Source organism: Salmo salar, chromosome 17 (assembly GCF_965601325.2).
Source record: "Salmo salar chromosome 17, fSalSal1, whole genome shotgun sequence".
In the NCBI taxonomy this organism is placed as follows: Eukaryota; Metazoa; Chordata; class Actinopteri; order Salmoniformes; family Salmonidae; genus Salmo; species Salmo salar.
The window spans coordinates 20,273,190-20,300,723 of record NC_138307.1 but is presented as its reverse complement, the minus strand read 5'-3'; the positions used below and the strand labels follow the sequence as shown (position 1 = coordinate 20,300,723).

At 43.8% G+C, this 27,534-nt stretch overlaps 1 protein-coding gene across 1 annotated transcript in view; it reads left to right on the top strand.

The window, feature by feature from the left end:
- The window catches only part of LOC106575645 (filamin A-interacting protein 1-like), an 81,800-nt gene that overhangs the window by 40,395 nt on the left and 13,871 nt on the right, over positions 1-27,534 (top strand). The window lies entirely within an intron of this gene.

The following is a 27,534-nucleotide window of genomic DNA, read 5'->3' as shown; positions in this document are numbered from 1 at the left end:
CATCCAGATTTGGGCTTGAGTGCGTAAACTGTAAAAAAAGTAGAGCTTCGTCATCTGTCTTTGCTCAGAGACCGGCTAGAGCAGAACTAGAGCAACACGTGAAGTGCTTGGGGAACGACAGTAGAGTAAAGGTGGGTGTCTCTGAGGTGTTGTCTTACCTCATCTAATCCCTGGTTGTTTGTCTAGACCAGTGGTTCCCAAACTTTTTATAGTCCCGTATCGCTTCAAACATTCAACCTCCAGCTGCGTACCCCCTCTAGCACCAGAGTCAGCGCACTCTCAAATGTTGTTTTTTGCCATCATTGTAAGCCTGCCACACACACGCTACACAATACATTTATTAAACATAAGAATGACTGTGAGTTTTTGTCATAACCCGGCTCGTGGGAATCATCTTCCACACAGAGTCTGTGCCTGTTGTGGCAAACCTCTTCAAAGTTAGGAGCGTTTGTCACAAATTAAGTGGGAAACTGTCACCAAAGTCAGCCCAGAATGAAAGTTCTTTCGAACATGACAGTACCTGTGTGTTTGTTTCGCTGTCCTGGTCCACCCGGGCCGCAGGTAAGGTCAAGGATAGCAGGGTTCGGTACACAAATCTGGTTCTCGGTAGGTCCAGGTCTAAACGCCAACAGGTAAGTCCAAAACAGTCCAGCTCGTACACGGTATATCCAGCCAATGTAGATTGTCTCTTTCTCTATGGTTCATAGATCCTTCCCGCCCTCTCTCTCTCTTCCTGGTTTTTCTTGACCTTTTATCTGTGGGTCGGCTCCACCTTCTGAGGGTTCCCCTTGCTTCTGGGAATTGTATTTTTTTGTGATCTGTAGTTCTGATCGGGGTGGCCATTTTAGTGATCGGGCAGAGCCCGTTTATTAGTTCTGCCCTCACATATCTGCCATTTATCACTCGACCCCCTTCTTTGCCACACTGTATTTAGTTTTCATGCTAGTGAGGGCCGAGAATCCACTCTCACATAGGTACGCAAAGGGCATCAGTGTCTTAACAGCACAATTTGCCAAGGCAGGATACTCTGAGCGCAGCCCAATCCAGAAATCTGGCAGTGGCTTCTGATTAAATTCTATTTTCACAGAACCGCTTGGTGGAATTTCGATGAGGCTCTCTTGTTCAGATATCGGTAAGTGGACTGGAGGCAGGGCATGAAAGGGATAATGAATCCAGTTGTTTGTGTCATCCGTTTCGGGAAAGTACCTGCATAATTGCACACCCAACTCACTCAGGTGCTTCGCTATATCACATTTGACATTGTCAGTTCAGTTGCACACAAAAAAATCATACAATGATGGAAAGACCTGTGTGTTGACCTTGTTAATGCAGACAGAGAAGAGCTCCAACTTCTTAATCATAGCCTCAATTTTGTCTCGCACATTGAATATAGTTGCGGAGAGTCCCTGTAATCCTAGATTCAGATCATTCAGGCGAGTAAAAATGTCACCCAGATAGGCCAGAAAATACACAAGAGTTCAGGGGCCTTGCTTTAACAAAGTTAACCATTTTCACAGTGTCCAAAACGTCCTTCAAGCTGTCAGGCATTCCTTTGGCAGCAAGAGCCTCTCAGTGGATGCTGCAGTGTACACAACTGCAACTGCTTGCACGTTTGTTGCCACTCTACTATTTCTCCCTGTCATGGCTTTTGTGCCATCAGTACAGATTCCAACACATCTTGACCACCAAAGTCCATTTGATGTCACAAAGCTGTCCAGTACCTTAAAAATATCCTCTCCTGGTTTGCAGAAGAGGGTGTCTTCCTTAATTGACCCCCCATAAACGTAACGGACATATACCAGGATCTGTGCCAGGCCCGCCAAGTCTGTTGACTCATCCAGCTGTAACGAATAGAATTCACTGGCTTATATGCGAAGCAGTAATTGTTTCAAAACATCTCCTGCCATGTCACTGATGCGTCGTGAAACAGTGTTGTTTAATGAAGTCATTGTCTGTATAGTTTTTGTTGGCCTTTTCCCATTTAAGACTCTTCTAGCCCCTTCTTATTAATGGTATCTTTTGCTTTTATACATGTCTTATTACTCGAAAGTTGTCATAATTCTCGCTCAAAAAACTCCTGTGGCTTATTTTTCAAATAGGCATGTTCTGTTTCTAAATGTCTGCGCAACAGTGAAGGTTTCATCCAGTTGTGAGATAGTACTTTTACACATATAACACACTGTGGATGAGGAAAGGCACTACTGCCAATATATGTGAACCCCAAGTCAATGTAGTTCTCATCATATTTGCGCCTCTTCGATGGTCCAACATCCCTGTCTGTTGTTTGGTGCTTTCCCGAGTAAGGGGGCAGTAGCACTTTGGCTGCATCAGATTCACAACTGTCAGTGTCCATGCTACCTGGGCTAACAACAAATGTAGTATTACTGATGCTAGCATTGGATGTGCTTGTGGAAGCAGACCAACTTGTTGACAGGTGCAGGTGTAGTACTCCTGGTAGTAGCAGTACTACCAGTAGAGCTGGTATGTGTCTCTATGGACGTGGGCCTTACTTTTTTAACCATTTATCAATTTTCGAGCAAACGGAATGAGCAGCAGCTACGTTTGGCTACATATGGACCGTTAGTGGAATTCCCGTGAGAGAGTAACGGTTAATGTGATTGGATGTTAGTTATTTGACTAGGCTACCTGTATTTGACATTGTGTTGTTATTTCGCTGAACACTAGATTGTTTAATTTTATTTTTGGCAGTGAAACGAGGCTACTCAGGCGAGGGGAAAAATCTCACCCAAATGTATAACCCCGTTGGAAAATATAAATGGACTGTTTGAAAATGTGAAGAATTTTCAATTATAATTTAAAAAAAATGTGAATCACATTTTTATTTGGCGTACCCCCGGCGGCATTGCACGGAACCCCAGTTTGGGAATACCTGGTCTAGACTATCGTCAAAGGACTGATTCATTTTACATGGCTGAATTCTGGGTAATTATGCTATCATCCTATACTGTTACAAACTATCAAATGTCTAGAGAGTCAGCAACCCTTAACATTACTGAAGGGTTCTGTTCTATTAAGACTGTATCATTTAGGCTCTTAATAAGTAGCATGTATGACGAACAGTGTTTATTCAAGCCAAACAAAATAACTAAATAGAGTTGGGCCTGGACAAAGAAACAGTGGAGTCACTTGCTCAAAGTAACTCTGAGTATTGACATTCAATAGCCCACCAGACTGTCACATGTGTTGCTGTCTTGTCTTGTGTTTACCATTTGGACCGAACATGGACATGAACCAGGGGCAAAAAGGCTTCTTTGAACCATAAACCTTTTTGCTCAAAATGGGAACACATTCTCTTCGACTCTCTTGGATGTCTACAGCAAAAATAATTCCCCAAAGCAATTTCAATAAATACTTTAACTGTAGCAGACGTCCCATTTCAGGACCTGATACATCGTGTGGCAGCTTCTGTTCTGAAGACAGCCATTCCCCAAAATAATCACAGGGGGCAGAAACACAAAACAGCAAAACCTCAGAACACACAGAATGTAGATGGACAAACCAATTATCACTGGTCTGAAGAGAGCAACAATAGCCTCTGTGATCTAAGCACTAAAGCTTGGCCATAGCTCACCCATTTGAAGAGCACTGTGCAGCACCAGTTTTTGATTTGAAGCCCGTTAATCCATTGTTGTATGATGCATTTTCGCTGGATGTAGTCATTTCCTTTCTGGACCCTGCTGGCAAACAGCGAGTGTGATTACATACTACAAGGGCTATGTGTAGGGATTTAAGAACAGATGAGACACCAGAGCTCCCCTTCTCTCTTCTCTCTCTCTCTCCTCTATCTCTCCTCTTTCTCTCTCTCTCTCTCCCTCTCTCCCTCCATTTCCTCCTCTCTTTCTCTCCCTCTTTCTCTTTTCTCATTGTCTCTTTCTCCCTCTTTATTTTTGCACTGAGCCTCCAACTGTTGGGTGACCCTTCCTGGTCCTGGAAAGATCATGTAGCATGTTAATCTGGGAGTAAAGGGGCAAAGGGGGAGAGGGGATTTGGGGGGGGTTGATAGAGGTCAAGTAGCCCCCTCTGATTAATTGGCTATTGAGCCATGTCCAGGCCTGAGGACCTCACTACAGTGTACAGTGTGTTGTGTGTGGCAGTAGTGGGGTGTGAGAGTAGAGTAGCACTGAGCACTCTAACCATCAGCAGATGTTGTCTGAAACATGACTTCAACACGTGTGTAACGTACAGCACCGAGGCACTTCAGCTCACTCTGTCTCTTTTGGGTTTGAAAGGTGAAAGGTTCATTTGCTTGACTAATATGTTAATATGCAAATCTGGACGTTTTTCTTTTCTTGTTAGTGGGTGACTATACCTTTAGACAAAAATGCTGTTTCTCTTGAAATAGTAGCGCTCTGGTCATTGGTTTGACAGCATAGTAAGATGGATGGGTGTTCTTTCTCTACATCTCTACTGTCCCATCTCACACACAGGGACTCAGTGTGCCGGTCCACTGACCCTGTCATGATTACATCATTCAGGTGCATCTGGAACATTCCACTGCCATTCCATCATTCCTTGTGATGCTTATTATCACCTTGCGTCCCAAATGGCACCCTGTTCCCTATGTAGGGTACTACTTTTGACCCGAACACCATATTGGGCTCTGGTCAAAAGTAGTGCACTATATAGGGAATAGGGTGCCATTTGGGACACAGATCCTTCTCAGTTCTCGAAGATAAAACATTGGGGCATTTTGATCTGCTTCCATTAACTCATTATAATGTATGAGCAGGAACAGCATACCTCTCTCAGTATGACTACACCTTCAGGGTAGGATCGACTACAAATGTCTAGAACTATGTTTTAAGAAGTTATCATCCAGCTGTTACTGGTGCAGGCACAAGCAGGATCCCCTGTCACATCTTGACTATCCCTTTTAGATGCTATTACTCTCTCATTAACTACTAGAGGCAGCAGAGTGATGAATCATCTGTTGCTGACCAATTAGATTCCAGAGCATCCAGCCAAGACTCATAACAGTTGGTCATGACTTTAATTAAGGAATAGCACACCTGTATTGCCACGGCTCCCAGAATGCTTTGCTACACTTACGCAGGCTGTACATTCCTGTTTGGAATTTCAATGTAGGGCTGAAGGTATAGAGAAAACATGACAGAATGTTGCGACTTGCCAGCAAAATGTTTATCCCCAGCAAGGAATCAGATAAAAGAAACATGAAACCATCTTTAATTGGAATGTAAAAAATGTTATATGATCGTTTGTCTCTGCTTTTTGATGTGGAAAGAGTTGCAAACAGTGGTCATGGACTTGGAAAGGAGAAGAGCAGAGACACACACACACACTTGCAGTAAGCAAACTCTCAATGACTTTGTTTTCCATGTGTGAAGGGGAGACATTGTTTGAAATGTGTGTAGTAGTGTGCTCTAAGGTCCAACCACAGGAACTGTGGTGAGGTCCAGAATCATCACACAGCTATGACATATTCACCAACTCCTTCTAAACATACAGATGACACAGACTCCCCTCGATGTGCTTTGTCCAAACAAAGCGGGCTGGAACTCGGCTCCGGTTGTGTCAGTACATCTTTGCCCTTCCACTTCTGGGAAATACGGACTGAGGGAATTTTGGCTTAAGCGATTCAGCCAGCATAACTCCGTGCTTTCAGAATTTCTGCAAGTGTGAGAGTTGTGTCAGTGTCCTACGATTCATCCTTTGAAAACTCTCATTCACAAGAAAACTGCTTTTTTCGTACGAAAATACCATACCTACTATCCAGACTTGTTAGACGATTATTGTAGTTAATGTGGTTTGCTTTATGACTTCCTCTCTGAATACTTTCTTGTCTGAACTTGAAAAGCCTGTATATATGTTTTATGGCAGTTCACATGATACAGTGTGTATTCAGGTAGAAACGTATCCTCTTGAGGTGGCTGAAGCTACAAACTAAACTAAATATGGAACCTAAGGGGAAATCCACTTCTCTTTTCTTTTCTGTCTTTACAGTTCATTTGATCACCCTGTTGCAAACTTTTAGTTGTTGTGCTTATAGTTATGGTGTGGTTTTCATATAAGCCCTTTTGGGCTTCATACCTCACCTGCACACTCTTTTTACCTGTTTTTTTATGTCTACTGTTTTGTCTTTCACTTATTTTTTTGGGTGTGAATAAATCAAACCTAAAAACCAAACCAGGAGAAGTTTAAAAAGGATTCTAAAGTTTCCACTCTGAAATTTCAGACTTGATTTTCCCTCACGAAAAATGCATCAACCCCTACAAAAATGTCCATTTCATTATAATCCATATAATTATTCACATGTCCTGTTGCTGCAGGATTACGTTCCTGCTGTGAGAAACTGGTCAAATTAAGATCCCACACCTGTACATACTGTAATTGTGTCACACAGGCGTGGCCTTGGACCGATTGGAAAATGTGAGCTGATTCCTGATTGTGACCTGACAGACTAGTCTGCCAACAGTCTCTCTTCCTCCTCTACTGCCAGATAGTGAGAGGATTGTCTAGCCATGGACGTGACAATGATGAGACCAACGCTTTGATCTGTGTGCTCCACTAAGGTCTGCCTCTAATAGAACTGAAGCAGATCCCACCAGGTTACGTATTGTGATGAGAAAGCCTGTTAAAAACCCACTGCACAACTAATGGACACTTTTACTGCACTGTACTCAATACACAAGATATACAGTGGGGGAAAAAAGCATTTGATCCCCTGCTGATTTTGTACGTTTGCCCACTGACAAAGAAAGGATCAGTCTATAATTTTAATGGTAGGTTTATTTGAACAGTGAGAGACAGAATAACAACAAAAATATCCAGAAAAACGCATGTCAGAAATGTTATAAATTGATTTGCATTTTAATGAGGGAAATAAGTATTTGACCCCCTCTCAATCCGGAAGATTTCTGGCTCCCAGGTGTCTTTTATACAGGTAACGAGCTGAGATTAGGAGCACACTCTTAAAGGGAGTGCTCCTAACCGCAGCTTGTTACCTGTAAAAAGACACCTGTCCACAGAAGCAATCAATCAATCAGATTCCAAACTCTCCACCATGGCCAAGACCAAAGAGCTCTCCAAGGATGTAGACCTACACAAGGCTGGAATGGGCTACAAGACCATCGCCAAGCAGCTTGGTGAGAAGGTGACAACATTTGGTGCGATGATTCGCAAATGGAAGAAACACAAAAGAACTGTCAATATCCCTCGGCCTGGGGCTCCATGCAAGATCTCACCTCGTGGAGTTGCAATGATCATGAGAACGGTAAGGAATCAGCCCAGAACTACACGAGAGGATCTTGTCAATGATCTCAAGGCAGCTGGGACCATAGTCACCAAGAAAACAATTGGTAACACACTACGCCGTGAAGGACTGAAATCCTGCAGCGCCCGCAAGGTCCCCCTGCTCAAGAATACATATACATGCCCATCTGAAGTTTGCCAATGAACATCTGAATGACTCAGAGGACAACTGATGAAAGTGTTGTGGTCAGATGAGACCAAAATGGAGCTCTTTGACATCAACTCAACTCGCCGTGTTTGGAGGAGGAGGAATGCTGCCTATGACCCCAAGAACACCATCTCCACCGTCAAACATGGAGGTGGAAACATTATGCTTTGGGGGTGTTTTTCTGCTAAGGGGACAGGACAACTTCACCGCATCAAAGGGACGATGGACGGGGCCATGTACCGTCAAATCTTGGGTGAGAACCTCCTTCCCTCAGCCAGGGCATTGAAAATGGATCGTGGATGGGTATTCCAGCATGACAATGACCCAAAACACACGGCCAAGGCAACAAAGGAGTGGCTCAAGAAGAAGCACATTAAGGTCCTGGAGTGGCCTAGCCAGTCTCCAGACCTTAATCCCATAGAAAATCTGTGGAAGGAGCTGAAGGTTCGAGTTGCCAAACGTCAGCCTCGAAACCTTAATAACTTGGAGAAGATCTGCAAAGAGGAGTGGGACAAAATCCCTCCTGAGATGTGTGCAAACCTGGTGGCCAACTACAAGAAACATCTGACCTCTGTGATTGCCAACAAGGGTTTTGCCACCAAGTACTAAGTCATGTTTTGCAGAGGGGTCAAATACTTATTTCCCTCATTAAAATGCAAATCATTTTATAACATTTTTGACATGCGTTTTTCTGGATTTTTTGTTGTTGTTATTCTGTCTCTCACTGTTCAAATAAACCTATCATTAAAATGATAGACTGATCATTCCTTTGTAAGTGGGCAAACGTACAAAATCAGCAGGGGATCAAATACTTTTTTCCCCCACTGTATAATGATGGCCATATTTTTACCACAGTACAGTACCTAGCTGAACCTCAACCAGTAATGTGTCTAGGAGGTGAACTATAACTAAAACCTTGGACATAATGATTAAAGACCCGTTTTACGACATGTAAGTGCTTTTCTTAGTGTGCAGAGCTGTCAGACGCTTCTCCGTTACCTCTGTAAATGTGTGGGCCAATTAGGTCCGGTAGCCGTCATTGTATGGCGTCGTGTGATTACATATCTCTGACAGAATGCAGTGATTAGCCTGGCAGACCACAGAGTACATACTTTACTCTCAGCTCCTATTTTCACCCTGTGAGACAGAGAAAGAGAGAGAGTGTATTACTTTGGATGATTAAGCACATCAGTGCTTTTCATAATGAACTATGCCTCCCACTCCTTCCCTCCCGCATTTTCATGTACTGTAAAACTCCAACTTTTGGGGAATTTAAGCCCAGTTAAGATTTGCCAAGTTTGTGTCACTGTCCCTTGTATAAATGGATTCCTCCCTTGAGTAAGTGTGTCCAGCTATTAGGGTTTCATTCCACTCCCCCAGAGGTATTCCAAAAAGTAAATGGAACTTTGGGAAGGAAATCTAGCAGTTAACACACCAGTAAGCCTGAAATGTCTTCCCCATGTTCTGCCTCCGTAGAATCGGATGAGTGAGTAAAGACAAGTCTTCAATTACAACAGAGAAGCAAAAGTGCCAGGAATTACATGTTGAGGATACTTTTACCAGCAATCTGATTTCTCTCTCTCTGTAGCAGTTGTTTGAGTGGATAGCCTACACAGTACCTCTTAAATTATGGCTGGCACAACATGGGTAAAGGAAGTTCTTTTCATATTGTCATGCTGGAAGGAAGCGACTGACAGCTTGAAGGTTGTGTGCGTCCCAAATGGCACCCCATTCCCTATATAGTGCACTAATTATGATCAGAGCCCTATGGACCCTGGTATACCGCACTATAACGGGAAAAGGGTGCCATTTTGGACATAGACTTGAACATGACATCTCTGACGCTGGCAGCAGCAGCTGTGTCTGTCTGTACAATGTGCTGGAGCTGCTCACGCTCTCCCGCCAACATGGTGTCAAGATAGTGAGTGAATTATGGGGGAAAAGGAGCCCAGAGTTAATCTCTCGTCGAGGTGAATGCATTCTCCATTCTCCGGGCCGGACGGCTCTCTCTGTCTGGCTGAATTGTGAAAATGTTTCATTCAAACTGGGATGTGGCAAACAAACATTCTTTGTGTTTTGATGGCATCTGCCCGTAATCACAGTGGCATTTCATGCAAATCTTTTCGGAGGAATTATATTTGCAATCTTGTGTCATTCTGTGTTCTGTCATGTCGTATGACATTGAGCAGTCAGTAACAACACATGCCAAAAGAGACATGAACATGTTTTGTACAAGCCAGGGGGCTGGATTGCTCAGAACAACCAGAGATAAGGGGCTTCTCTCTGACATGACTTGCCCCTGATGTAAAGTCTAATGGTTTATGTCAAGTGCTGTGTGTTGCTTAATTTTCATTGGCGCAGCAGTCTAAGGCACTGCTTGAGGCGTCACTCCAGACACCCTGGTGCGATTCCAGGCTGTAACACAACCGACCGTGATTGGGAGTCCGATAGGGCGGCGCACAATTGGCCTAGCGTCGTCCGGGTTTGGCCGGTGTAGGCCATCATTGTAAATAAGAATTTGTTCTTAACGGACTTGCCTAGTTAAATACAAAAAATGTAAAAATACAACTCTGTATTGTTACAAACACCAACGAATTCTAAGCCATACCCCTACCTACATGTACAAATTACCTGGACTAACCTGTACCCCCGCACATTGACTCGGTACCGGTACCCCCTGTATATCATTATTGTTATTGTGTTACTTTTATTGAAAAAAAATTACTTTACTTTATTTAGTAAATATTTTCTTAACTCTATTTTCTTAACTGCATTGTTGGTTAAGGGCTTGTAAGTAAGCATTTTATGGTAAGGTCTACACCTGTTGTATTCGGCGCATGTGACAAATAAAATATTTGTTTTACTTCTGATCATTGGACATACTTCTATTCCACAGATATAAACGTGAGCATTCACCATATACTAGGAGTAATGTTCCAAGGAGATGTTGTGTTACGTCCTCAATGAGTCAGAGTTGGATTTCTATCTGCTATTATTCATGGGGCTATCCCATCAACATGGAAGGTAATGTGGTGTACACACGTCCAGCATCTGTGTGTACACACAGTTTTATTAACTTTGTGTAAAATCTAAAGTTGACCTCGTAACTCGCGCAAAGAGTTAGGAAACTGCTAATTCTGAGGTGATAACTGTTCATTACTAACATTTATGGGGATGGAGGTTCAATTTACTTTTCCTTGACGGGAATTCGGCTGCTGACGCAGACTCGACACGGCTGCCATCAAGTTTGTTTACTTGTTTTGTGTGAATGCAGCCCTTTGTTAGAGGCAAGCTAGGTCAGTCTGCTAATAACTGTTATCTAACATGTCCCCACACACCCTTCACTAACACAGGGAATTTACAAGTGTCGACTTTCAAATGTAGCAAGTCCAAGAAGAATAGACTGGCTGAAACTGAGACAAGGGGTTGAGTTTGTGGTTACAATGGGACAGATGAATAGTTTGTGGTTAAAATGGGAGAGATTAATTCAAGGCCATATCCTGAAGCCTTGGGAGAACTTGTCGAGACTGAAGGTGGTCGGATGTCAAGTCATGATATAGAAACCAAACCATAAAACTAGACTAGGTGTTTGGCAGGAAACAATGAAGAGCTGTCACAGGGACCACCCTGTCCCACTGCATCTTGGGGGCTTTGATGAGATGTTTCAACCAGGGAAATAAGAAACCCAGTAGTGTCTGAAATGTCTCCTTCCTCTTCTCTTGGCCTGGCCCAATGCAGGTGTCTGTTTCCATTTATTCTAAAGGTCATAGGAATGAAGACGATTGTGAAATCCGTCTATATTCAAAATGGCAAAACTTGGCTGTGTAGCAAAAACTGAAAAAATGCAACACTTCCGAAGGCAACACAACGACACACAATACAAGACAACCAGACTAATGTAAGTTGTTCACAAAAGCCACGTGGACAAGGTGTAAAAGCATTAAGACACTTTAACATTTTACAAGCCCACCAAGCTTCTTGGAGAACATTACAGAAATGTAATTCAAATCGTGTGAATACCCATGGCTCAACATAAAACGAAATCCAGGCTTTTTACGACAGGAATCCAGAGACTTGACCAGTTCTCAGTCAATTGTAACAAGTATACAGCAGGCCCAATGGCTGGAGTGGCTAATTACAGTAGTTTTAAAGGCCACACAACTCGAAAGACTACTTCCATCAACTGCAGCACTATAGAAAAACAACATCCCCCCCAGAAACATCATCTAATTACAAAATGGTGGTTAGCAAATCCGTCCTTGGCACAACTGCTTTTGAGCAACCATTTCAAGTGAATAATCAAGTACCTGCTCTACCCTCAGCCATTCTATCTTTCTACATGACCGAATAAGCAGCACACTGTGTGTGATTATCGTATAATGTTGGTGTTTGATGCAGATCTCATATTATTCTCTCGATGTTATGAGCGTTTCGGAGGGGTACAGTTTACCACAGGTTTAGAGAAACCTGAGAGGGCAATTTGTGTAACATTAAAGGATACAGCAACAGCACATGAGGCCAGGGGGAAGTGAACAGGATCAGATATCTACAGTACCATTAACTCCCCCCCCCCCCCTTACTTTACTTTTCTCTCCCTCCACATAAAAACATATTGTCAGTCTGTATCAAGCAGCAAGACCAAAGGGAGCCAATATCTGGAGATAAATGTGTGGGGGTCACCCAAGGTAATCCTCTGGTAATAAAAGAGGTGCCTTACGGAGAACTGAGAGTTGGGGGGGGGTCAAAAGAAGTTCATGAAGGAGTCTAGAGAGTTGAAGAGGCCATAGAGTTGGCTTAGAGAGAGAGTGAACTGGGGAGGATCAAGGTCAGAGTGAGGAGGCTGAACACAAGTCAGGTTCTGATACTGTAAGTCTCTATCAGGGATGCTGCTGGTTGAAGTGGTGTTATATCAAAGGGTTTACAGTCTTTGGTTACTTTTTTGTATTTTTGTGTTTCTTGTATTCAATATTTCAGCCTCCCTCAAGTCATAAGAAAATGGTTCCAATCGACACACAATGTAGGCCCGTAAACTGAAACGTAGAATACTATTGTAACGCTTGTTGTTACCATGTACCATAGATACTACAGTACTTCTGCAACTTGGGATCCAGATGTAGTTTTAACCACGGCAACAAGTTAGCACCACACATACCAAGACATTAACATCCGATTAACAAGTCTAGGGTTAGATTGAGGACATTACACATCATTCCTCTTCCACCTGCTCCTCCCTTTTCTATATCCTCAGGATGACAGCAGGGAATGGTTTTAGCCAATACTCATAAACGTTCAGTATGTAGCTAGAGAGAAGGTAGGAACGATGTGGACAAGCAAGCACATGAGAATAAAACCCTGTGCATAAACACTGTGCCTGGATCTCTAATTTAATATAAGTATAGTATGACCTCATATTTTAAAGCACACTCATTGTTTAAACAAAGAACATAATGATCTCACGTTTCAAGCTCCCAGGTATTACTGGCAGTTTTATGATTAACCAAAATAACAAAGACCAAATCTGATGTAGCTTTTTGGCTCTGTGACTGCAGGTAAAGTTTTGGCTCGGTTCCGTTTGGCACCGCCGCACCGTAGAAGTGTCCAAACTTGAACATCCTATTATAAATTGCGGGTATAACTGTTTGTAGACAACGTGCATTAACTTGACTACGGTGACTCTGCTCTAGGCTCAATGGCAGACCTTTATATCAAACCTAAAAGTCGTCCTCTATACGTCTTCCTTCACACTTGGGAGGGGCCAGATGGCCTAGGCTGGGCTAGGCTAGTTTGGCCACTCTACAATTCTCTCTCTCATCTCTCCAAGATTTCCCACTGTAGAGACCCCAAGGGCTCAGACAGATCCAAACCATCTGTTGTGTCTTGTCGCTGAGGTGAGAACACTCTCGGACCAGACGATGACGGCATCAACATGGGCCGTGTGAGTCGTGAGTGCAAGGGAAGCTCTCATTAATAAATCAACACTAAGTCTGTGTCAGCCAGTCCCTGACATGGGCCTGTAGTAGTGACGTCCACCATGTCTTGTTTATCAGGCCTACAGGCCTCATGCTGAGGAAAGCTTGATGAATTCAATGAGGGAGAGATAATGGCCGTGGTGATGGGGGTGTTTCAGACACTCAATGAGAGCTGAGCTGCCTGGCCAGGAAGCAGCTAGACAATAGAGTGAACTCTCCAACTAACCAGGATCCCAAACCACAGCCCTCCTCCTCCCATCCTCCCATTCCTCCTAGCCTCCCATCCCTTCTCCTCCCATCTCTCCTTCCTCTCCTCCCTTATGGAAGCTCAAGGACGGGGGATGATGTCATTCTCAGTCAGACACAATGAGCCACAATCTCAACCTAAACACACACATACACACACACACACACACACCACAGAAGAAATCTGTCATCTGCCGTCTAGAGTCTCTGCTAAGTAAATTCCAGTGAGTGTCACGCCTAAAGCCCCAATCACCATCATTTACATTCCTGGTCAACACACAGACTCACATCTTCATCTGTTGTCTAGGCCAGTGGGTTCAACCCAGAGCTCCAACTAGCAGTTGGTTGGCTTGCTGTAACGGAAACCCTGACTAGCCAGCTGAATGATAAGGCAGGGTCTAGGGAGGATTAGGGAGTGGACAACTCCTGTAATAAAGCATGTGAAGTGATAGTAGCGATCCCTTGGTTGTCGTTGATGTGCCTTAATGTGCCATCAGAGGCCTATTCATGGGAACAGCCCACAATCTGACCCCACCTTGTCGGGGTCATAACAGATGTACAGTAGAATAGGGTCGTCTTCTTGAGACCTGGCTCTCTCTTGGGTGTCTGGTTAAAGTAAAAGTCTTGTTCTAATGCTGGTTACTTCTTCTGTAGAACAAGTCATGTTTAAATCTAATTATAGAATTGTTTCCAGAGAAGAGACAGAAAAGTGTCCCCACGGTCCAGGGTTGTTTTGAAATAGCTACGCGATGAAGTTGTGTCACGGGGGGCATTATTTCCTAATAGGGGACATAGCCTGTGGATTCTTCCACCGTTGCATTGCAAAATAATGAAACCATGGATTAGGAAACCATTTCCGCTGTATATAGTCACTGAATACTGTTTATAGATGATGCATGCAGAGGGAAATGACGGATATATCTTTCTTAAGAACAACTTTAGTCCCAGGCTACAGCTGCAGCCCCCGGTGGCTTGCGTTTAACAAGTGTTGCTTATGTTAGCTGTAATCTAACTCAGCTCCGGTGTTTTTCGACTTTGAAGTGCAGGTATGTTAATTGCACTAATCCTAGCCCTGTATTGTTTCAAGCTGGGACCTTGCTGGAAGGAACACTAGACACTTAGAACAGCAGTAGGGGTGGAAGGGAGTGGCTGTACAAGTTAAATAGCAGCTTCCCCTCCTTAGCACCTTTTCCCAAACCGTAAATAACAAAGGCAACCAGTGATTTAACGCTTAGCAACAGAATATTTGAGGTTTACTGAATTATCGTTCTACCTACAGTAGCTAGGCCTAGCATATCAGTCCTGGGTTCATGTTCATGGGGATAGGACAGACAGGGAATGACATTGAGGTTCATGAGCAGGTCATCTCCATATATCAGACATATATAAGTTTCCATCTGGAGCGTATGAAAGATGACTGGAATACAAGTCTTTGGAGTGATACATGACTACTATTAAATAATGCAGGTTGATACACAACATATAAGTTTATGATCAGAGCCTTTATACCATGTGCATGGTAGCAGGTGCTGGTCCAGAGTCAGATCTACAGTGCCTTTGGAAAGTACACACACTACTTGACTCTTTCCACATTTTGTTGTGTTACAGCCTGCATTTACAATTGATAACATTTAGGTTTTTTGGTCATTTGCATACACACAATACACTTTATTTTTTTAAACAAATTAATTAAACATCAAAAGCTGAAATGTCTTGAGTCAATAAGTATTCAACCCCTTTGTTATGGCAAGCCTAAAAAAGTTCAGGGGTAAAAATGTCCTTAACAAGTCACATAAGTTGCATGGACTCACCCTGTGTGCTATAATAGTGTTTAACATGATTTTTGAATGACTACTTCATCTCTGTACTCCACACATACAATTATCTGTAAGGTCCCTCAGTGAAGCAGTGAATTTCAAACACAGATTCAACCACAAAGACCAGGGAGGTTTTCAAATGCCTCGTGAATAAAGGCACCTATTGGTAGATGGGTAAAAAGAACAACAGACATTGAATATCCCTTTGAGCATGGTGAAGTTATTAATTACACTTTGGATGGTGTATCAATGCACTCAGTCACTACAAAGATACACGTGACCTTCCTAACTCAGTTCACAGAGAAGTAGGAAACCTCTCAGGGATTCTACCATGAGGCCAATGTTGACTTTAAAACAGTTACAGTTTAATGGCTGTGATAGGAGAAAACTGAGGATGAATCAACAACATTGTAGTTACTCCACAATACTAACCTAAATGACAGAGTGAAAAGAAGGAAGCCTGTACAAAATAAAAAGGCAATAAGGCACTAAAGTAAAACTGCAAACATTTTGGCAAAGAAATTAACTTTATGTCCTGAATACAAAGCCTTATGTTTGGGGCAAATCCAGCACAACACATTACTGAGTACCACTCTTCATATTTTCAAGCATGGTGGTGGCTGCATCATGTTATGGGTATGCTTGTCATCGGCAAGGACTAAGGTGATCTTTTTAGGATAAAAATAAACAGAATAGAGCTAAGCAAAGGCAAAATCCTAGAGGAAATCCTGGTTAAGTCTGCTTTCCATCAGACACTGACAGACAAATTCACCTTTAAATTCACCTTTTAACAAACGGCCAAATATACACTGGAGTTGCTTACTAAGACGACATTGAATGTTCCTGAGTGGCCTAGTTTTGACTTAAATCAACTTGAAAATCTATGGCAAGACTTACAATTGGCTGTCTAGAAATGATCAACAACCAACTTGACAGAGCTTGAAGAATTAAAAAAATTATAATGTGCAATCCAGGTGTGCAAAACTCTTAGAGACTTACCGAGAAAGACTCATGGCTGTAATTGCTGCCAAAGATGATTATAACATGTATTGAGTACTTACAGTACTATTCAAAAATTTGGATACGCCTACTCATTCAAGTGTTTTTCTTTATTTAAAAAAATGTTTTTACTACATTTTTACTATAATAGTGAAGACAGCAAAACTATGAAATAACACATGGAATTATGTAGTAACCAAAAAATATTTTTCAAAAATATTTTAGATTTTAGATTCTTCCACCCTTTGCCTTGATGACAGCTTGGCACACTTGGCACACACCAGCAAAGCACCCGCACACCATCACACCTCTTCCTCCATGCTTCACGGTGGGAACCACACATGCGGAGATAATCCGTTCACCTACTCTGCGTCTCACAAAGACACGGCAGTTGGAATCAAAAATCTAAAATTTGGACTCATCGGACCAAAGCACAGATTTCCACCGGTCTAATGTCCATTGCTTGTGTTTCTTGGCCCAAGCAAGTCTCTTCCTCTTAGTAGTGTCCTTTAGTACTGGTTTCTTTGCAGCAATTCGACCATGAAGGCCTGATTCACGCAGTCTCCTCTGAACAGTTGATGTTGAGATGTCTGTTACTGGAACTCTGTGAAGCATTTATTTGGGCTGCAATTTTTGAGTCTGGTAACTCTAATGAACTTATCCTCAGCAGCAGAGGAAACTCTGGGTCTTCCTTTCCTGTGGCGGTCATGAGAGACAGATTCATCATAGCGCTTTATAGTTGTTGCGACTGCATTGGAAGAAACTTTCAAAGTTCTTGAAATTTTCAGCATTGACTGACATTCATGTCTTAAATAAAGTAATGATGGACTGTCGTTTCTCTTTGCTTATTTGAGCTGTTCATACCATAATATGGACTTGGTATTTTACCAAATAGGACTATCTTCTGTATGCCACCCCTACCTTATCACAACACAACTGATTGGCTCAAACGCATTAAGACGGAAAAAAATTCCACAAATGAACTTTTAACGAGGCACACCTGTTAATTGAAATGCATTCCAGGTGACTACCTCATGAAGCTGGTTGAGAGAATGCCAAGAGTGTGCAAATCTGTCATCAAGGCAAAGAGTGGCTACTTTGAAGAATCTCAAATATAAAATATATTTTCATTTGTTTAACAGTGTTTTGATTACTACATGATTCCATGTGTGTTATTTCATAGTTTTGATGTCTTCACAATTATTCTGCAATGTAGAAAATAGTAAAAATAAAGAAAAACCCTGGAATGAGTAGGTGTGTCCAAACTTTTGACTGGCACTATATGTAAATTAGATATTTCTGTATATCATTTTCATTAAATATGCATAAATGTCAAAAAACATGTTTTCACTTTGTCAATGGTGTGTGTAGATGGGTGATATATATTTATTTTTTATCCATTTTGAATTCAGACTAACACAACAAAATGTGGAATTAGTCAATGGGTATGAATACTTTCTGAAGGAACTGTATTTCATGCTCTTTATTGTTAAGGTTGGGATTTAGGGTTGTGTAATCTGATCCTAGATCTGTGATAACCTGAGACTCCTGATAATCCAGGAGGATATGGCCAAGGATTAATAACAGATATTTAAATGTTTATCCTTTATTTAACTCGGCAAGTCAGTTAAGAAGAAATTCTTATTTATAATGACGGCCTAGGAACAGGGGGTTAACTGCCTTGTTCAGGGGCAGAACAAAAGATTTGTACCTTGTCAGCTCAGGGATTCGATCGAGCAACCTTACTGGCCCAACGCTCTAACCACTAGGCTACCTGTCGCCCCTCGTTAGACACAACTGACAGCTGATCTGGATCTAAGGATCGCCCAGGCAGACCCAGATCTGTTAGTAATGTCTGTTTATCTCTCCCGTGCTTCCTATACAGTTTAAGAAGCCAAAGCAAAGCAGACATTGCACTAATCACTGGCTGAAGATAGGGAGTAGAGACTGTGGCCAGCCAGAGCTATAAGAAAATAGCATGTTATGTAGCCTAAGTAATGTGTTTTCCCCTGCAGTGTACTCTCATAGGAAGCCATAGCTGCTAAGCGGTGAAGTACTCTTCAACCGACTGACCACACTTGGGACCTGCCCATCTGTAGTGTGTATTCCTTATATAGTGCACTACTTTTGACCAGGGCACTGTGCTTTATAGGGAATAGGGTGACATTTGGGATGCAGTGGAAGGCTTATTCCTGCCAGCTCCTCACTAATCTGTATGTAAGAGGACCAGGACGTATGTCTGTAATGGCCCCAGGACCTCTGTCTGTAATGACCTCAGGACCTCTGTCTGAAATGGCCCTAGGACGTCTGTCTGTAATGACCCTATGACGTCTGTCTGTAATGGCCCTATGACGTCTGTCTGTAATGGCCCCAGGACGTCTGTCTGTAATGGCCCTAGGACCTCTGTCTGTAATGGCCCTAGGACGTCTGTCTATAATGAACCCAGGCCCCAGGACCTCTGTCTGAAATGGCCCTAGGACGTCTGTCTGTAATGACCGCAGGACCTCTGTCTGTAATGGCCCTAGGATGTCTGTCTGTAATGACCCCAGGCCCCAGGACCTCTGTCCGTAATGGCCCTAGGACCTCTGTCTGTAATGGCCCTAGGACCTCTGTCTGTAATGGCCCTATGATGTATGTCTGTAATGGCCCTAGGACCTCTGTCTGTAATGGCCCTAGGACCTCTGTCTGTAATGGCCCTATGACGTCTGTCTGTAATGGCCCTAGGACGTCTGTCTGTAATGGCCCCAGGACCTCTGTCTGTAATGGCCCCAGGACCTCTGTCTGTAATGGCCCTAGGACCTCTGTCTGTAATGACCCCAGGACCTCTGTCTGTAATGACCCCAGGACCTCTGTCTGTAATGGCCCCAGGATCTCTGTCTGTAATGACCCCAGGACCTCTGTCTGTAATGACCCTATGACGTCTGTCTGTAATGGCCCTAGGACGTCTGTCTGTAATGGCCCCAGGACGTCTGTCTGAATGACCCCAGGACCTCTGTCTGTAATGACCCCAGGACCTCTGTCTGTAATGGCCCTGTGACGTCTGTCTGTAATGACCCCAGGACCTCTGTCTGTAATGACCCCAGGACCTCAGTCTGTAATGAACCCAGGACCTCTATTCTGTAATAGCCCTATGACGTCTGTCTGTAATGACCCCAGGACCTCTGTCTGTAATGGCCCTAGGACGTCTGTCTGTAATGACCCTATGACGTCTGTCTGTAATGGCCCTAGGACGTCTGTCTGTAATGGCCCCAGGACGTCTGTCTGAATGACCCCAGGACCTCTGTCTGAATGACCCCAGGACCTCTGTCTGTAATGACCCCAGGACCTCTGTCTGTAATGACCCCAGGACCTCTGTCTGTAATGGCCCTAGGACGTCTGTCTGTAATGACCCCATGACGTCTGTCTGTAATGACCCCAGGACCTCTGTCTGTAATGGCCCCAGGACCTCTGTCTGTAATGGCCCTAGGACCTCTGTCTGTAATGGCCCCAGGACCTCTGTCTGTAATGGCCCTAGGACCTGTGTCTGTAATGGCCCTAGGACGTCTGTCTGTAATGACCCCATGACGTCTGTCTGTAATGACCCCAGGACCTCTGTCTGTAATGGCCCCAGGACCTCTGTCCGTAATGGCCCTATGATGTATGTCTGTAATGGCCCTAGGACCTCTGTCTGTAATGGCCCTAGGACCTCTGTCTGTAATGGCCCTATGACGTATGTCTGTAATGGCCCTAGGACGTCTGTCTGTAATGGCCCTAGGACGTCTGTCTGTAATGGCCCCAGGACCTCTGTCTGTAATGGCCCCAGGACCTCTGTCTGTAATGGCCCTAGGACGTCTGTCTGTAATGGCCCTATGACGTCTGTCTGTAATGGCCCTATGACGTCTGTCTGTAATGGCCCTATGACGTCTGTCTGTAATGGCCCCAGGACCTCTGTCTGTAATGGCCCCAGGACCTCTGTCTGTAATGACCCCAGGACCTCTGTCTGTAATGACCCCAGGACCTCTGTCTGTAATGGCCCCAGGACCTCTGTCTGTAATGGCCCCAGGACCTCTGTCTGTAATGACCCCAGGACCTCTGTCTGTAATGACCCTATGACGTCTGTCTGTAATGGCCCTAGGACGTCTGTCTGTAATGGCCCCAGGACGTCTGTCTGAATGACCCCAGGACCTCTGTCTGTAATGACCCCAGGACCTCTGTCTGTAATGGCCCTGTGACGTCTGTCTGTAATGACCCTAGGATGCCTGTCTGTAATGGCCCCAGGACCTCTGTCTGTAATGACCCCAGGACCTCTGTCTGTAATGAACCCAGGACCTCTGTCTGTAATGGCCCTATGACGTCTGTCTGTAATAGCCCTATGACGTCTGTCTGTAATGACCCCAGGACCTCTGTCTGTAATGGCCCTAGGACGTCTGTGTGTAATGACCCCAGGACCTCTGTCTGTAATGGCCCTAGGACCTCTGTCTGTAATGGCCCTAGGACCTCTGTCTGTAATGGCCCTAGGACCTCTGTCTGTCATGGCCCTAGGACGTCTGTCTGTAATGGCCCCAGGACCTCTGTCTGTAATGGCCCCAGGACCTCTGTCTGTAATGGCCCCAGGACCTCTGTCTGTAATGGCCCTAGGACCTCTGTCTGTAATGACCCCTGGACCTCTGTCTGTAATGACCCCAGGACCTCTGTCTGTAATGGCCCCAGGACCTCTGTCTGTAATGACCCCAGGACCTCTGTCTGTAATGACCCTATGACGTCTGTCTGTAATGGCCCTAGGACGTCTGTCTGTAATGACCCCAGGACGTCTGTCTGAATGACCCCATGACCTCTGTCTGTAATGACCCCAGGACCTCTGTCTGTAATGACCCCAGGACCTCTGTCTGTAATGGCCCTAGGACGTCTGTCTGTAATGACCCCATGACGTCTGTCTGTAATGACCCCAGGACCTCTGTCTGTAATGGCCCCAGGACCTCTGTCTGTAATGACCCCAGGACCTCTGTCTGTAATGACCCCAGGACCTATGTCTGTAATGACCCCAGGACCTCTGTCTGTAATGGCCCCAGGACCTCTGTCTGTAATGACCCCAGGACCTCTGTCTGTAATGGCCCCAGGCCCTCTGTCTGTAATGGCGCCAGGACCTCTGTCCGTAACTGCCCCAGGACCTTTTAATGGCCCCAGGTCTCAGGACCTATGTCTGTAATGGCCCCAGGACCCAGGCTTTGAAATCCACTGTGCCTCCTGTGAAACAACCATTGGAAACATCCTACTCCAAAGCACTCCAGAGCTGCAGCATCAGTCCAAACACTTGAGAGGTAATTATTATCAGCTGCCTGCACCCAGAAATGGCAACAGACACACACCACAGCCCTGTCGACACACACACACACACACACACACACACACACACACACACACACACACACACACACACACACACACACACACACACACACACTAATGCAAGCATTCACACGCACACACACACACACTCACACACACTCACACACACCCGTCCTCTCACCAAAGGCTAGAACAGGAGTGTGTCCTTTATGAGGTGATGGCAGTTATTTTGTCCTAAATTATGGCCTGTTTGGTGTCGCTCTTCAAATTCAACTGTTACATTGTCAATTTTATATATACAGTATCAGTCAAAAGTTTGGACACACCTAATCATTCAAGGGTTTTTCTTTATTTTTACTATTTTCAACATTGTAGAATAATAGTGAAGACATCAAAACTATGAAATAACACACATGGAATCATGTAGTAACCAAAAAAGTGTTAAACAAATCAAAATATATTTTATATTTGAGATTCTTCAAAGTAGCCTCGCTTTGCCTTGATGACAGCTTTGCACACTCTTGGCATTCTCTCAACCAGCTTCATGAGGTAGTCACCTGGAATGGATTTCAATTAACAGGTGTGCCTTGTTAAAAGTTAATTTGTGGAATTGTATTCTGTCTTAATGAGTTTGAGCCAATCAGTTGTATTGTGACAAGTTAGGGGTGGTATACAGAAGACATGAACTTTAAGATATGAAGATCAGTCACTCCGGAAAATTTCAAGAACTTTGAAAGTTTCTTCAAGTGCAGTCGCAAAAACCATCAAGCGCTATGATGAAACTGACTCTCATGAGGACCGCCACAGGAAAGGAAGACACAGAGTTACCTCTGCTGCAGAGGATAAGTTCATTAGAGTTACCAGCCTCAGAAATTGCAGCCCAAATAAATGCTTCACCGAGTTCAAGTAACAGACACATCTCAACATCAGTTGTTCAGAGGAGACTGCGTGAATCAGGCCTTCATGGTCGAATTTCTGCAAAGAAACCACTACTAAAGGACACTAATAAGAAGAAGAGACTTTCCTGGGCCAAGAAACATGAGCAATGGACATTAGACCTGTGGAAATCTGTCCTTTGGTCTGATAAGTACAAATTTGAGATTTTTGGATCCAACCACCGTGTCTTTGTGAGACGCAGAGTAGGTGAACGGATGATCTCCGCATGTGTGGTTCCCACTGTGAAGCATGGAGGAAGAGGTGTGATGGTGTGCGGGTGCTTTGCTGGTGACACTGTGATTTATTTATAATTCAAGACACACTTAACCAGCATGGCTACCACAGCATTCTGCAGCGATACGCCATCCCATCTGGTTTGCACTTAGTGGAACTATCATTTGTTTTTCAACAGGACTATGACCCAACACACCTCCATGCTGTGTAAAGGTTATTTGACCAAGAAGGACAGTGATGGAGTGCTGCATCAGATGACCTGGCCTTCACAATCACCTGACCTCAACCCAATTGAGATGGTTTGGGATGAGTTGGACCGCAGAGTGACGGAAAAGCAGCCAACAAGGGCTCAGCATATGTGGGAACTCCTTCAAGGCTGTTGGAAAACATTTCAGGTGAAGCTGGTTGAGAGAATGCCAAGAGTGTGCAAAGCTGTCATCAAGGCAAAGGGTGGCTACTTTGAAGAATCTAAAATATATTTAGATTTGTTTAACACTTTTTTGGTTACTACATGATTCCATATGTGTTATTTCATAGTTTTGATGTCTTCCTCATTTTAAAAGAAGATTTTTTATTTTTTTTAACTGACTTGCCTAAAGAAAAAACCTTGAATGATTAGGTGTGTCCAAACTTTTGACTGGTACTGTACCTATAATCTTCTCCTGGTGATATCACACTTGTTTTGTCCATTATGCCACTGCCTTCATATAGATATAGTATACCATGTATAGTATAGTCTGCCATAAAAACACAGAAATGTTTCCAATGTTTTTTCCGCCATTTATTTTTCACATCGTGAATTTGGCAACAATTGTAAATTAATTGTGTGTTCAGTGTAGGCTTACTTGGCATGACGTTTTGATAGCCGAGTAATTCTCTCTCAGACAAGGTGTTTTATCAATATATTAGTCTCAATTTACTTAAAACAATTCACAACGCTAATTATTGATCAAAGTTACCTTGTCCGAAGTAGATTTGCTCGGCTATCTACATGAAACACAGACCAGGCTATCAAAACGTCACGCCAGGGTAAGTCTACATGAAACACAGACCTTATTTGAAGTAGTTCTAAAATCCCAGATGGAAAAATGAATGGTGAAAAAACGATTGGAACCATTTCTGTTTTTATGACTCATACTGTGGTACTCAATACTATATATTATCTAACGCTGATACACTTCTATCAGGTAGCCTGTTTCTGAGACAGTATAACTAAAGCAGCCCTCAGGATGGCCAGATTCCACAGACAGGTTATTGTGTTACGAGGTCAAAGGATCCCAGACTCACTCTGGCCTACTACATAGTCAGTTCAGCCTTTACACAAACACGGAGAAGACAGAGAGACAGAGACAGAGACAGAGAGAGAGAGAGAGAGAGAGAGACAGAGACAGAGACAGAGACAGAGACAGAGACAGAGACGAGAGAGAGAGAGAGAGAGAGAGAGAGAGAGAGAGAGAGAGAGAGAGAGAGAACATAGTAGCCATATGGATTTGATTTAGGGACTAGTGATGTCATATGTGTCAGGTACTCAGGCCCCAGGCATGGATTGAGTATTACGCAAACATGTGTCTCAGTCTGCATACTCCCACAGCACTAACAGTCTGCATACTCCTACAGCACTAACAGTCTGCATACTCCCACAGCACTAACAGTCTGCATACTCCCACAGCACTAACAGTCTGCATACTCCCACAGCACTAACAGTCTGCATACTCCCACAGCACTAACAGTCTGCATACTCCCACAGCACTAACAGTCTGCATACTCCCACAGCACTAACAGTCTGCATACTCCCACAGCACTAACAGTCTGCATACTCCCACAGCACTAACAGTCTGCATACTCCCACAGCACTAACAATTTGCATACTCCCACAGCACTAACAGTCTGCTTACTCCCACAGCACTAACATTCTGCTTACTCCCACAGCACTAACAGTCTGCATACTCCTACAGCACTAACAGTCTGCATACTCCCACAGCACTAACAGTCTGCATACTCCCACAGCACTAACAGTCTGCATACTCCCACAGCACTAACAGTCTGTATACTCCTACAGCACTAACAGTCTGCATACTCCCACAGCACTAACAGTCTGCATACTCCCACAGCACTAACAGTCTGCATACTCCCACAGCACTAACAGTCTGCATACTCCCACAGCACTAACAGTCTGCATAATCCCACAGCACTAACAGTCTGCATACTCCCACAGCACTAACAGTCTGCATACTCCTACAGCACTAACAGTCTGCATACTTCCACAGCACTAACAGTCTGCATACTCCCACAGCAGTAACAGTCTGCATACTCCTACAGCACTAACAGTCTGCATACTCCTACAGCACTAACAGTCTGCATACTCCTACAGCACTAACAGTCTGCATACTCCCACAGCACTAACAGTCTGCATACTCCTACAGCACTAACAGTCTGCATACTCCTACAGCAGTAACAGTCTGCATACTCCTACAGCAGTAACAGTCTGCATACTCCTACAGCAGTAACAGTCTGCATACTCCTACAGCACTCACAGGAGGGAGAGAGTCCATTTGTCATCTCGGGGCACGGTTTGATTCCCAAATGGTGGGTCATGGTGGTTCTTCCTATATGGTAAAGAACTTATGGCTTGAAACATTGGTTTTATTCACTTGGCAAGTCTCAAGAGAAGGTCACTTGAACCAATCATGTCTTACAAAGGCCTGATAAAGACGTAAGACCGTTAAAAGGCCTACATAAATGCTTTACAAATCATGTATATACGAAAACGTCATAGATATAAGCGTTATTCAGTACAACACACTTTGGGAGCCGTGGATACACATGTAGCTCTAAGATTGTGTGTTCATGGGAAATGTTCTCTGAAACCACACATTTTCACTCAATCTAGCTGATTCATAATACTCTACATTCCATTTCGGAGTATCAGAGGAAGACTCATGTACCAAGACATTACATAAAACGGATTCGTTTTTCCACTATTTATAATTTGGCAGATGCTTCACATAGAGAACATGTTTGTGTGGCCAACTTTCATGTTCAACGAAGAACATCTGGGATCGGGAGCACTCTGTCTAGGATGTGTTGGAAATGTACAGATTCAGAAATAGACCAACCCTAATTGGGCTTTCTAAATGAAGGAATGTGTTTACGTCAGGAACAAACAAATTGTTCAAAAATTCTAGAAAGATCATGACAGAGTCAAATGTAATCAGTATTTGGTCCTTCGGTCCGTTGTATAATCTGGGTTATCACCACAAAATGTTCTCAAGAAACTTGATTGCACCGTGTCAAATGACGTATTTGTTTCATTGTGGTTGCTGCCATTTTCAAACCACTAACAAGGGGGGGGGGGTGTTGGGCTCCTTGCTCTCTGGCCTTCCATGGACATCTCTATTCTACATTGTCTTTGCAGTATTTCCTAATTTTCTACAGCTTGGCAACCGAGCTTTGGCGCCCATTGTGAAGCTGTGACATCTGATTTAGAGGATTTTGGGACAGGAAATGTCCCAGTGTTTCCTTGATTCCCCCTAACGAGGATGATTGATGTCATGTTACGTCCGTGCTGACGATGTGAACTCCGTTGTTTCAGCGAACAGCTGATGTTCTGTCCGACGACAATGGGGACATTGAACCGATACGGGAGGACAATTTACTCAATGATCTCTATTAGCAGGCTATATCCAGTATTTTGGCCCGCTGAACGTAATGCAGTTGGGTACTAGCTTAGTTTGAGTGTAGTTCGCTGCCAGCTATTTAGTGTGAATCTATCATTTTGCTTGTGTGAAGTGGAGAGAGGAGTCTTGGTATCAAGGGAAAGATAGGCACACTGTAGAATAGACTGAGCAATGAGCCGTCTGTGATAATACAGAGGGCTGTAAATGTGAATTGTGAGATGTACTGTAAATGTGAGGATCGGTTCTAGATGAACGGTCATGTTGAAATCCCGGCAATAAAAGTCCAGACAGCACTCGATTAGCAGTCCCTAATAACAGTCTTACAGACAATCCAACATTATGGATTAGTAGTGTCCTATACTGTTGCTGTATGTTTGTGTTGTTGATTGTGTGAAGTGTTGCATGTAAATGTTTGGCGTGTTTCTAATTCGGTTCAGCTCTAATAGTGTATTACAAGAATAAATTCCAAACACACACAGATTTCCTTACTAAACACGGTTGTCGGTCACGTTAATTTTGTCTTTTTTTCTTCTGTTGAATCAATGACTCCTACTGAGGAAAGCCAGAAGGAAATGTTGTAACCTAAATCGCTTGTCTCTCCTCACCCTCTGCCTCTGGAGTACAGACAGACCGGAGAGAGCAGATATTTCACACGTTACAGACGTCACTCAACACTTTTCCTCTCTGTTCTTGTTTTAAGGCCCACACCACACCTAGGTGGACAAACACACACACACACACACATACGCTTAAGCCCACATGCAAAGAATCTCTCTCTATCACACGCACACACACACACACCGCTTTGAGAGGCAGGGAGGCTGTACACACACACACACACACACACACACACACACACACACACACACACACACACACACACACACACACAC